Genomic DNA, 10,040 nt, shown 5'->3' on the forward strand with positions numbered 1-10,040 from the left:
ATTTTGTAACCTTTCCTGTTGGAGGATGTTTCTTCATACAGTTATTTCCTCATCGATTTTATTTTCAGTCTGTGTGTCTGTGAATAAGTTGCAGAGTTAAGGTTTGGCAAGGCTTGGGTCCAGGTCAAACCTTAGTTCTCAGCCCTCGTGCATCAAATAATAGTAAACAGGATCTTTGAGCATGTGCAAAGTATTTCTGTCTCTCCACTAAACAGCCACACTGCTGGGGTCTCTCGCACCACCCACTCAACTAAGAATGGAGACTGGGCTTCCAGACACACTTGAACTTCAGCCCCTTTTATTGCAGGCTTTGAAATTTTATTTTAAAGGTTAAAGTGGCAACTGCAAGAGAAGGCTGCCTCCCAGTTCTGTCACTTTCCCTGTTAGGCTTCTCGTCTCACTCCAGTTCTGTACAAAGCAGAATTGTAATTTAATTTAATGTCAGCTTTTGCTGGAAGCTGTCAGGCAGAATAATTCTGTCCCACCCCCCTCAGGATGATTCCAGTTTGCAAAACCTGAAGGCAGAAAGAGTCTATTGACAACAATGTTGAGAGGGTGCCCAGTGACATGCCCTCTTGACTCCTGCCCATTGTAGCTGACCAAAGCTAGCTAGGGTTTCTCAGACTATCTCAGCTTCATAGAATATATAGTGCAAGTTCATATTACACAAAATAACAGATTCATTAGGTTCAAGGCAGCTTACAATACAAGAGTTCTGCCTTGATGCCAAGTCAATTCAGAAAGGAAGTAGAGTGGGATTTCTTGCAGATGCAAACCTGGAGGCTAAGCATGTTTGATTACTTAACATACTCTAAATAATGCTATTTTTTTTGTTTATTCCTCAAGATGTACTGTTAACATTTTTTATTGCAAAACTGTTTTCTTAAAACAAATTATTTGCTTGGTATAGTTACTATTACAAATATAAGGTAAACTGAGCCCCTTGGGCTTGCCGATTGGAAGGTCGGCGTTTCGAATCCCTGCAACGGGGTGAGCTCCCATTGCTCTGTTCCAGCTTCTGCCAACCTAGTAATTCAAATTCACACCAGTGCAAGTAGAAAACTAGGTACTTAAATAGGTACTTAACCATCCAGGGGTCCTTTACCTTTTTACCTTATTACAAATATTTGTAAACTTTTTGTTCCTTTATCTAGTATACATTTTCTTCTTATTCTTTGTATATGTTTTCTCTTATTTAATTTGCTTCTTAATTTTCGATGGGATGCTGCCATATATGTAATTTCATTGACCCATAAAAATATGTTTGTTTGTTTTCAAAAGAGCGCATTTTTTGAATGTATATTCCAAGGTGGATTGGCCAAGAGGAAACGTGGCTTTGGGGCTAAAAAAAGTTACTCATCCCACAAGTCAAAGCCATCCTTCGGATTGCATCTGAAAATACACTGTAAGCCTTTGCAAATCTTTCAGCAAAAGCAAAATATATTCATTACGGCACAAGGCTGTTAATAATCAGGCTGTTGAACCACCTGGAACTTTCTGAATTCCTTTTAAACACGGCCTGTTTACAATAACCTGACCTGTACATTGTCCAAGTGTATATAACTAGCTAGGTCATTCTTCTTCTGAAGAAGAAGAGTTTGGATTTGATATCGTGCTTTATCACTTCCCAAAGGAGTCTCAAAGCGGCTAACATTCTCCTTTCCCTTCCTCCCCCACAACAAACACTCTGTGAGGTGAGTGGGGCTGAGAGACTTCAAAGAAGTGTGATTGGCCCAAGGTCACCCAGCAGCTGCATGTGGAGGAGCGGAGACGCGAACCCGGTTCACCAGATTACAAATCTACCGCTCTTAACCACTACACCACACTGGCTCTCTGGGGACCAGCTGCTACACCAAACAACTCAGACTTGGTGGAAGGTGATTTGTGCCATGGATGGCACTTGTGAAAGGATGAATCTAAAACGGGGGTAACTGAGGTGGTAGCCTCTAGGTGTTGCAGGATGCGTAACTCCTATCAGACCGGTCAGTCTGCTCTCTGGTCAGGGAGGATGAAAGCTGGAGTTCGGTGCCATTTGGAGAGAGTCCTGTGTCTACCTGTGACCAAAGAGTATACCCATGCTGCAAACCTGATCCTTACAGGGCAGGGCAACCTCTGTTACTGCTGTCATCGGTTTACCTGGATTAAGCTTTGTGGTATTAACGTTCATCCATCCTCATTATGGACTCCTGACACTTGTTGATACTTGTTCATCTGGATACAGTGAAAAGCAGAAACAGCCTGCATACATACTATACTTTTAAAGCACATTTCCTTCCTCAAAGAATTCTGGACATTGTAGTTTGTTAAGGTTGGTGAGGAGTATAACTTGAGGGGTAAACTACAGTCTCCAGAATTACTTGGGGCAGTGTGTGGGTGTGTACAAAGCCTCAGAGGTCAGTGTCACATTACCTCATACCTCTGGAGTCCTCCAATATATACATAAATGCATATACTCAGGCTGCTTAAAAAAGAAAAGAAAAGCAGAAGAGAATACAAAAAACAAGTGGGGCCCTGTAACAAAATGTTGCAGTGATAAGTTCTTCCATTCCGATCAGAACTCCATTCTCTCCTTGCTTTTTACTCTCCCTGCCCCAACTGCCAGCCGGCATTCCAAATTATCAAGTATCAACCCAAGCTACATGAAGTGATTTGCAGGTGTTTTCACCTGACAACTGTAACGTGTGTGCCCTAGGCCTTTGAATGTTTTTCTAAAGGTGTTCTGAGCAATTTGCTTCTGAAAGAGCAATTGCTTTTTGAAATGTATCTGAATGTATTCTAAAGCAATAACGATTGACTGAATTGCACTTTTAGAAATTGCAAAAGTTCCTTTACACAGGTGTGTGTTGTGTTGTATGTCTTTCTCTATGTGTGTATCTCTCTTTTAGGGGGAATCACCTGTGAAGCTATGACCCCTGCTGGTGGATGTGTAGAACATCTATGCGTTTGTTTCTAAATGTAAAATGGAAGCTATCAATGTGCCCTAAGTGGATTGAGAGATGACTGCTTCTTGAATAGGGTAGTTGTTACATTTTAAGACAAATGGCCAAACAACTACGTTCCCTCCCACACCACTGAACTTCTTTTAAATTTTAGACACACACACACACACACACACACAAAATATGAGTACAGTGGTACCTCCGGTTACAAACTTAATTCGTTCCGGAGGTCCATTCTTAACCTGAAACTGTTCTTAACCTGAAGCACCACTTTAGTTAATGGGGCCTCCCGCTGCTGCTGCAAGATTTCTGTTCTCATCCTGAAGCAAAGTTCTTAACCCGAGGTACTATTTCTGGGTTAGCGGAGTGTGTAACCTGAAGCGTATGTAACCAGAAGCTTATGTAACCCAAGGTACCACTGTACTAGTTTACAGCACTATTGAACTTTTTTGGGAGCAAAATAAACTAATCTACCAGTGAAAGCAACTGTCCTTTTCATCAAATTAATCATTACACTTCCTGCAGTTTTGCACACTCAAACCACACCAATCAAAGATGATTCTTTAGGACAGGAATGGTTAAAATCTTTTTGTCTGAGGGCCACATTGACCAATGGTCCATCTTCCAGGGGCCACATGTAGAAGTAGAACATGGCCTAATAGTAGAAGGGGACACTGCCAGCCATTAATGTTTTAAAAAAGGAAACATTTGGGTGGGGTGCCACAAAGCACTTTGGGCTGCACAGAATCACATGTGGGGAATTGTGGAAATGGTGGGGGGGGGAGAGAAATTACTTGTTTTAAAATGGGCAAACTTTGGGGGGCTTTGAGGTAGCACAAAAACTTTGGGCATCACAGTATTACAGCAGGGAACCTATAAAGCGATTGGTAACCAGGTGTATGTGTAGACAAGCAGACAGACAGACAGCTCTCTCTCTCTCTCTCTCTCTCTCTCTCTCTCTCTCTCTCTCTCTCTCACACACACACACACACACACACACACACACACACAGGCAAAAAAGGTTTTTGGCATCTTGACATCCCATATGGAGACAGAAGCAGTCAGAACAAAATTACATTTATTCCTCCCCTGCTGCAAGCTTTTAAAGACAAAGGGGGGGGGGTCTTAAGGCATCACAAATTCTTGGGGTGGGGGCTGCATGAAGTTCTGGGGCCACAGGTTAGCCACCTCTCCTCTAGAAGCATCCTGCATTTCTGGAAGCAGTTTCCTGGGTTGTTGTTTTCCCAGCCCCTTTGCTGTAACAGAGCACTTGTTTTATAAAGTTTCATAGGTCTTTTTTGTTATCTTTTGCATTGGGGCAGAAGAGCTGCTCACCGAAATTTGTTTCTTTGCTTTATCTTATATTTGAAAAAGGCCACTCTTTCCTCCCCTGTGTGCCATTCACTACAACAGAACTTCTAAGATCCCCCCCCCTTCTGTAGTGTCAATAACAAAGCAATATGGGCACTTTTTAAAAAAAGCAAAAGAGGATTGTATAAACATGAATGTGGAATGACAATCAGAAGAACTTTTACAGCCTCTGTTTTGTAACCATGGGGTTATCACCGTGTGAAACTGATAATGAACTGGATCTGTGTGTTTTGTTTTGTTTTTTAGCTTGTCTTTGCTGTGTGTTGGGCAAAAACTAGAGAGACCTGGATTTAAATCCACACTCAGCTATTAAGCTACGTGGGTGACAGGAATGGTTGGAATTGTTTATCCTAGTCTACCTCATAGGGTTATTATGAAGATAAATGGGGTTGTGGAAGAGAACCACGTACATTGCCAAATGCTCCTTAGTACCTATCATCTGTTGCAGCATCCTTGTGTGGGGTTTGTATATGGGTAGTGGTGTACTGGGGCTTGCGACATAGCCCATAATGTGTCATGGTCATTGTATTCATTTGCAAAGCCCTCCATCACTTAGGGTATCTTAACGGACCTCTTGAACCCTTTCACCCCAGTGCAGTCACTGAGATTCATCTGCAGGAGCTGTTGGGCATACCCTGAGCTGGTGAGACTCATCTGACAGTAACAAGAAATTGAGCCTTTAGTGTCATTGGCCCGGTCAGTGGTGTGTGGTGAAATTTTCGTAGGGGAACAGATAGGGCCAGAGGCTCCCGCTTATGAGGGCAATGTTGTATGTCTGAGCATTGTGTCTTTCTTCCTAAGCTGGGCAGAAGCTTCCTAGGCTTTGGGAAGGAGTCGCCAGGGGAACATCTAGGATAGTCCCCCTAGTCCATTGACTGCAGACCACTGGGCCCAGTCCAGTGTGATGCTCTGCCAATAGAGATTTAGCAGCATCTTCTGTGTTAACCTTTGAACACCTGCTGAAACTTTTCTTCTAAGCTTATGAAGGCAATTAAGAAAACATCTTTCTGTAACAGTTGATGATCTCTAATTTAAATTGGACTTTGATGTCTTCTGTGATATAGCCATATACAGTGCTTTTTTCTGGGGGGGGGGGTACGCATACCCCTAAACATTTAGTGAATCTTTGTACTTTTGCCGATCAGAGGTTGGTGGGTCGAATCCCCACAACAGGGTGAGCTCCCGTTGTTCAGTCCCAGCTCCTGCCCACCTAGCAGTTCGAAAGCACGTCAAAGTGCAAGTAGGTACCGCTCTGGCGAGAAGGTAAACGGTGTTTCCGTGCACTGCTCTGGTTTTGCCAGAAGCAGCTTAGTCATGCTGGCCACATGACCTGGAAGCTGTCTGCGGACAAATGCCAGCTCCCTTGGCCAGTAAAGCGACATGAGCGCTGCAACCCCAGAGTCGTCTGTGACTGGACCTAATGGTCTGGGGTACCTTTACCTTTACCTTATGCTGGGACCCCCACCCTCTGGTTTACAACGCCATCCTGCTAGTGAATTTTCAGCAATTCAGCAGCTGTATGGGTACAGTGTTGTACAATGGTAACTCAGGTTACATATGCTTCAGGTTACATATGCTTCAGGTTACACACTCCGCTAACCCAGAAATAGTGCTTCAGGTTAAGAACTTTGCTTCAGGATGAGAACAGAAATCGTGCTCCGGCGGCGCAGCGGCAGCGGGAAGCCCCATTAGCTAAAGTGGTGCTTCAGGTTAAGAACAGTTTCAGGTTAAGAACGGACCTCCAGAACGAATTAAGTACTTAACCCGAGGTACCACTGTATAGGCATACCTAGGAAGCTGAATCCCATGTAGTACAGCAGTGGTATTTCTGCCACAGGCAATATGCAAAGGTAAAGGTAAAGGATGCCTGGATGGTTAAGTCCATTTAAAGTTGACTATGGGGTGTGGCGCTCATCTCGCTTTCAGACTGAGGGAGCCGGTGTTTGTCCACAGATAGCTTTCCAGGTCATGTGACCAGCATTACTAAAATGGTTCTAGTGCAATGGGACACCGTGACGAGTGCCAGAGTGCATGGAAAAGAGGTTTACCTTCCAGGTGCAGCGGTACCTATTTACCTATTTGCACTGGTGTGCTTTCGAACTGTTAGGTTAGCAGAAACTGGGACAGAGCAATGGGAGCTCCCTCCTGGATTTGAACCACCAACCTTCTGATCAGCAAGCCCAAGAGGCTCAGTGGTTTAGACCACAGCGCCACCCGCATGCCTTGCCGCAGCCAATAGTGCATATCTTCAATATAGGCACACAGCCTTATTTGTAAGTCAATGTGGTTTCCTAATTAGATTTGAACAACTGTTTATGAACTACAAAGAGGCATCAATGGGAAATTTGATTTAGCTCAATAATTTAAATAGGCCTTTGTTTCCTCACTGATTTCAGTTGTCTTGATTTAAATCAACCCACTTTGCTTTCGGTATGTATTGTTTTCAGTTTCTTATAAGCTACATTGGAGAAGTTAAGTCAAAAAGTAAATGACCAATATTTCAATTAAATAAAAGTGGCAAACTTTTCCATTTCAGGAAATACGCCCAAAGTTGCACAAGGGCGTATTCGCAAAAGCTAAAGAAATAGTTAGCTGATAAAAGTCTTACCAGAAATAGGAAGCCAGTGCTTAACAGGAAGTCAATAGTCCTTCCACTTTCAAGGAGAAAAGAATAAAAATTGAAAGGGAATAACCCACTTTTATAGTAACAGATGGACTAGTGCCTTTGCCAAAAGTAGGATTGAGGGTTTTTTTTCTTAATCCCAGTTTAATTTGCTACATACATTCCAGTTAACCTACATTCGATTTGTTAGATAGGAAGCTGCAAATTTGCTTTAGTGACATCCTATACACAGTTTCTTTCTGCAGAAACTAGCAAAAAGGAGAATTCAAAATGAGCTCTATTATTTATTTCATATGTTCAATGCCTTACAGAAAAATCTTAAGGTGATTTACAGTAAAAAAAAGAGAGAAAGATACGGTGTAGATATCAAAAATTACAAAAGGAAATTAAGATTACAACAAGGCCTTATAGAACAATAAAAACAAACCCCAGTCTCCCCAACACTTCAGTATAATCACCATTAATCATTCTGGCTGCTTCTGTTCTTGATAGATAATATCTTGAGGAAATGCTGTTGACCGGTGCTTTTAAAATACATTCTTTGCTGCTTTAAAATACATTGTTTAGGCTACAAATGTACTATGGATATACATCACCCACAATGCCTGAAGAATAGTTCTGTGAAACTCTCTAAGATTTTTTAAAGATTATTATTTATAAAAAACCTCAACGTACATCTTACAAAGAAACATAAGTAAACAAGGCAGGTCACAAGGAGCTTACAGTGTAAATGAGAATCATGGAAGTAATAACAGAGGGAATAAAAGGCAACAAATTCCCAAAAGAGGGGAAGACTGGAAGCTGAGTAAAAGGTAGCATAGAATCAATGTGGCAAACAAAATTACACCTATTTGAGCTAAGTGTGAGTGGTAGAGCAACATATGGTGAGCAGGCATCTATTTGTACAACAGGGCTTCTTCTTTTCCTACCTCCTTCAGCCTCCCATGTGCCCCCTAAATCTGCTCTAGGGGGTTAAGGAACCCTCCAGAGCAGACTGGGGCCCCACTGCACACATGGATTTAGGAAGAAAGGGCACTTCTTTATGCTGAGTCAGACCATTGGTCCACCAAGCTCACTAATGTCCACCTTCATTGGTTGCAGCTTTCCAGGATTTTAGACCAAAGACTCTCCAAGCCCTACCCAGAGATGCCAGGGATTAAATCTGGGACCTTAACACATAAGCAGATGGTCTATGATCCCTGAGTCATGGCATTCCCCCTTTCCATGGCTTTGATCAAATGTTTTGAAAAGATCTGAAGGCTGAAAGAGAGAGAGATTGAAATAATGAAGACTTTTATCCAAGGGGCAGAGAGGGAGAGGTGCATTTTCATATTGTACAGGGAGAAGCTGTGATCTGGTGGCAGGTTGGGTGGGAGAAGCAGAGGCAGAGAGGCAGGGGAGAGAGAAAAATCAAAGCCAGAGTTTCATGGCTGGTCAAAAGGAGGGATGGCAATGCTGTCATTTCATAAGATAAAGGTAAAGGGGCCCCTGACCATTAGGTCCAGTCGTGGCCGACTCTGGGGTTGCGGTGCTCATCTCACTTTATTGGCTGAGGGAGCCAGCGTACAGCTTCCGCGTCATGTGGCCAGCATGACTAAGCCGCTTCTGGCGAACCAGAGCAGCGCACGGAAACGCTGTTTACCTTCCCAACCAGAGTGATACCTATTTATCTAATTGCACTTTGAGGTGCTTTCGAACTGCTAGGTTGGCAGGAGCAGGGACCGAGCAACGGGAGCTCACCCCGTCGTGGGGATTCAAACTGCCGACCTTCTGATCAGCAAGTCCTAGGCTCTGTGATTTAACCCACAGCGCCACCCGCGTCCCTCATTTCTCTCTCATTTTGTCTCTCATTTCATAGAGAGTCTAATAAAGGAGAGGACAGTTGCTTAGGAAAGATATGTAGTTCAGTTTTAGACATGCGAGTTAGGATAGTGATCTAGGGTTTCTAGACTTCAGGCTGAATCCCAGGCCTGTGATTGGTTTGAGGAATCTGAAAAGCCTTAGCAGGAGATGGAGAAGTTAAGCAAGCAAAATCAAAAGGGATTAATAAATTAGCAATAGTTCTAATTACTTTTCAACGTGACCTGTTCAATGCAGTATCCTCCAGACTTCCAAATTCAATGCAAGGGAATATGGTCACAACACTTTTTCTCTGCACAAAATGCCTATGGAAGAACATTCGAGATAAAAAGAAAATAACTTATATTACAATGGACAGGAAAGAAGAGGTTCACATCATCTGGGGAAGTACATTCTGGAATGTAAAAGGGTATGTTTGAACAATATTTGTTTATAATTTAAACAACAACAGCTGTCATTTGGATCACTTCTTGTCTTGGGTAAATAATTGCAAATCTGTTTCATAGAATTGTAGAGTTGGAAGGCACACACCAAGTGTCATCTCGTCCAACCCCCTAGCAATGCAGCAATGGAAACAAAAGTTACTAGGCTACATTCATTTTCATAACACCTGGCAAGTCTAGACAAGACTTATTTACAGCGCTGTCATATACATATAATGTCTGATTAAGATCCCTGAGGTCAATGGGACTGACCAATCGCATCACAGATAACTCAGTTCTGCCCCTCCAGCCTCCCCCCACCCCTGCTAACATAAATTCTGGCTATCCCCATGTCCCAGAATCTGGTACGTCACTGAAAGACTCGATCAAACTTATTCGAAGTACTGTATGTCTCATTGAAATCAGTGCTTACTTATGCAAAAAAAAGTCTAAGACCGCGCTATAAAATGTAATTTCTGACGAGTTCTGAGTTCTCCCATTCACTCACTTGTGAGACCAATTTCGCTGGCCTTCAGCCAGGCACCTGCGGGCTTTCCCTGCCTTTTCCAAGCTCGGGAACGCGCGCAGCTCAGCGCCAGAAGCAGGAGCAGGAGGAGGGAAAGCAGTCAGCCCGGCGTACGGAATCCCAGCCGCTCAGAAGGGAATCCCCCGAAGCCACAGCCAATGGACAAGCACTATGCAAAGCAGGGCAACCCCGCGCCTCCGCAGCCCAATGAGGAGCCGGCAAAGTCCCGAAGCCCCTCGCGATTGGAAGGCCCGGCCGAAAGAGCAAACCAATGAGACGGCGCTGCAGGCTCGGCGTGG

At 43.4% G+C, this 10,040-nt stretch overlaps 1 long non-coding RNA gene across 1 annotated transcript; it reads right to left on the reverse strand.

Annotated features, from left to right (window-relative positions):
- Positions 1–7,063: 7,063 nt before the first annotated feature.
- LOC308594066 lies at positions 7,064–10,038 on the reverse strand. Its single transcript, XR_014011285.1, has 3 exons — positions 9,724–10,038; positions 9,005–9,098; positions 7,064–8,193 (listed from the first exon to the last, which is right to left on the reverse strand). It is a non-coding gene; the product is annotated as an uncharacterized lncRNA (long non-coding RNA).
- Between the last annotated feature and the right edge of the window lie 2 nt (positions 10,039–10,040).

Source organism: Podarcis bocagei, assembly GCF_964188305.1.
Source record: "Podarcis bocagei genome assembly, chromosome: 8".
Lineage (NCBI taxonomy): Eukaryota > Metazoa > Chordata > Lepidosauria > Squamata > Lacertidae > Podarcis > Podarcis bocagei.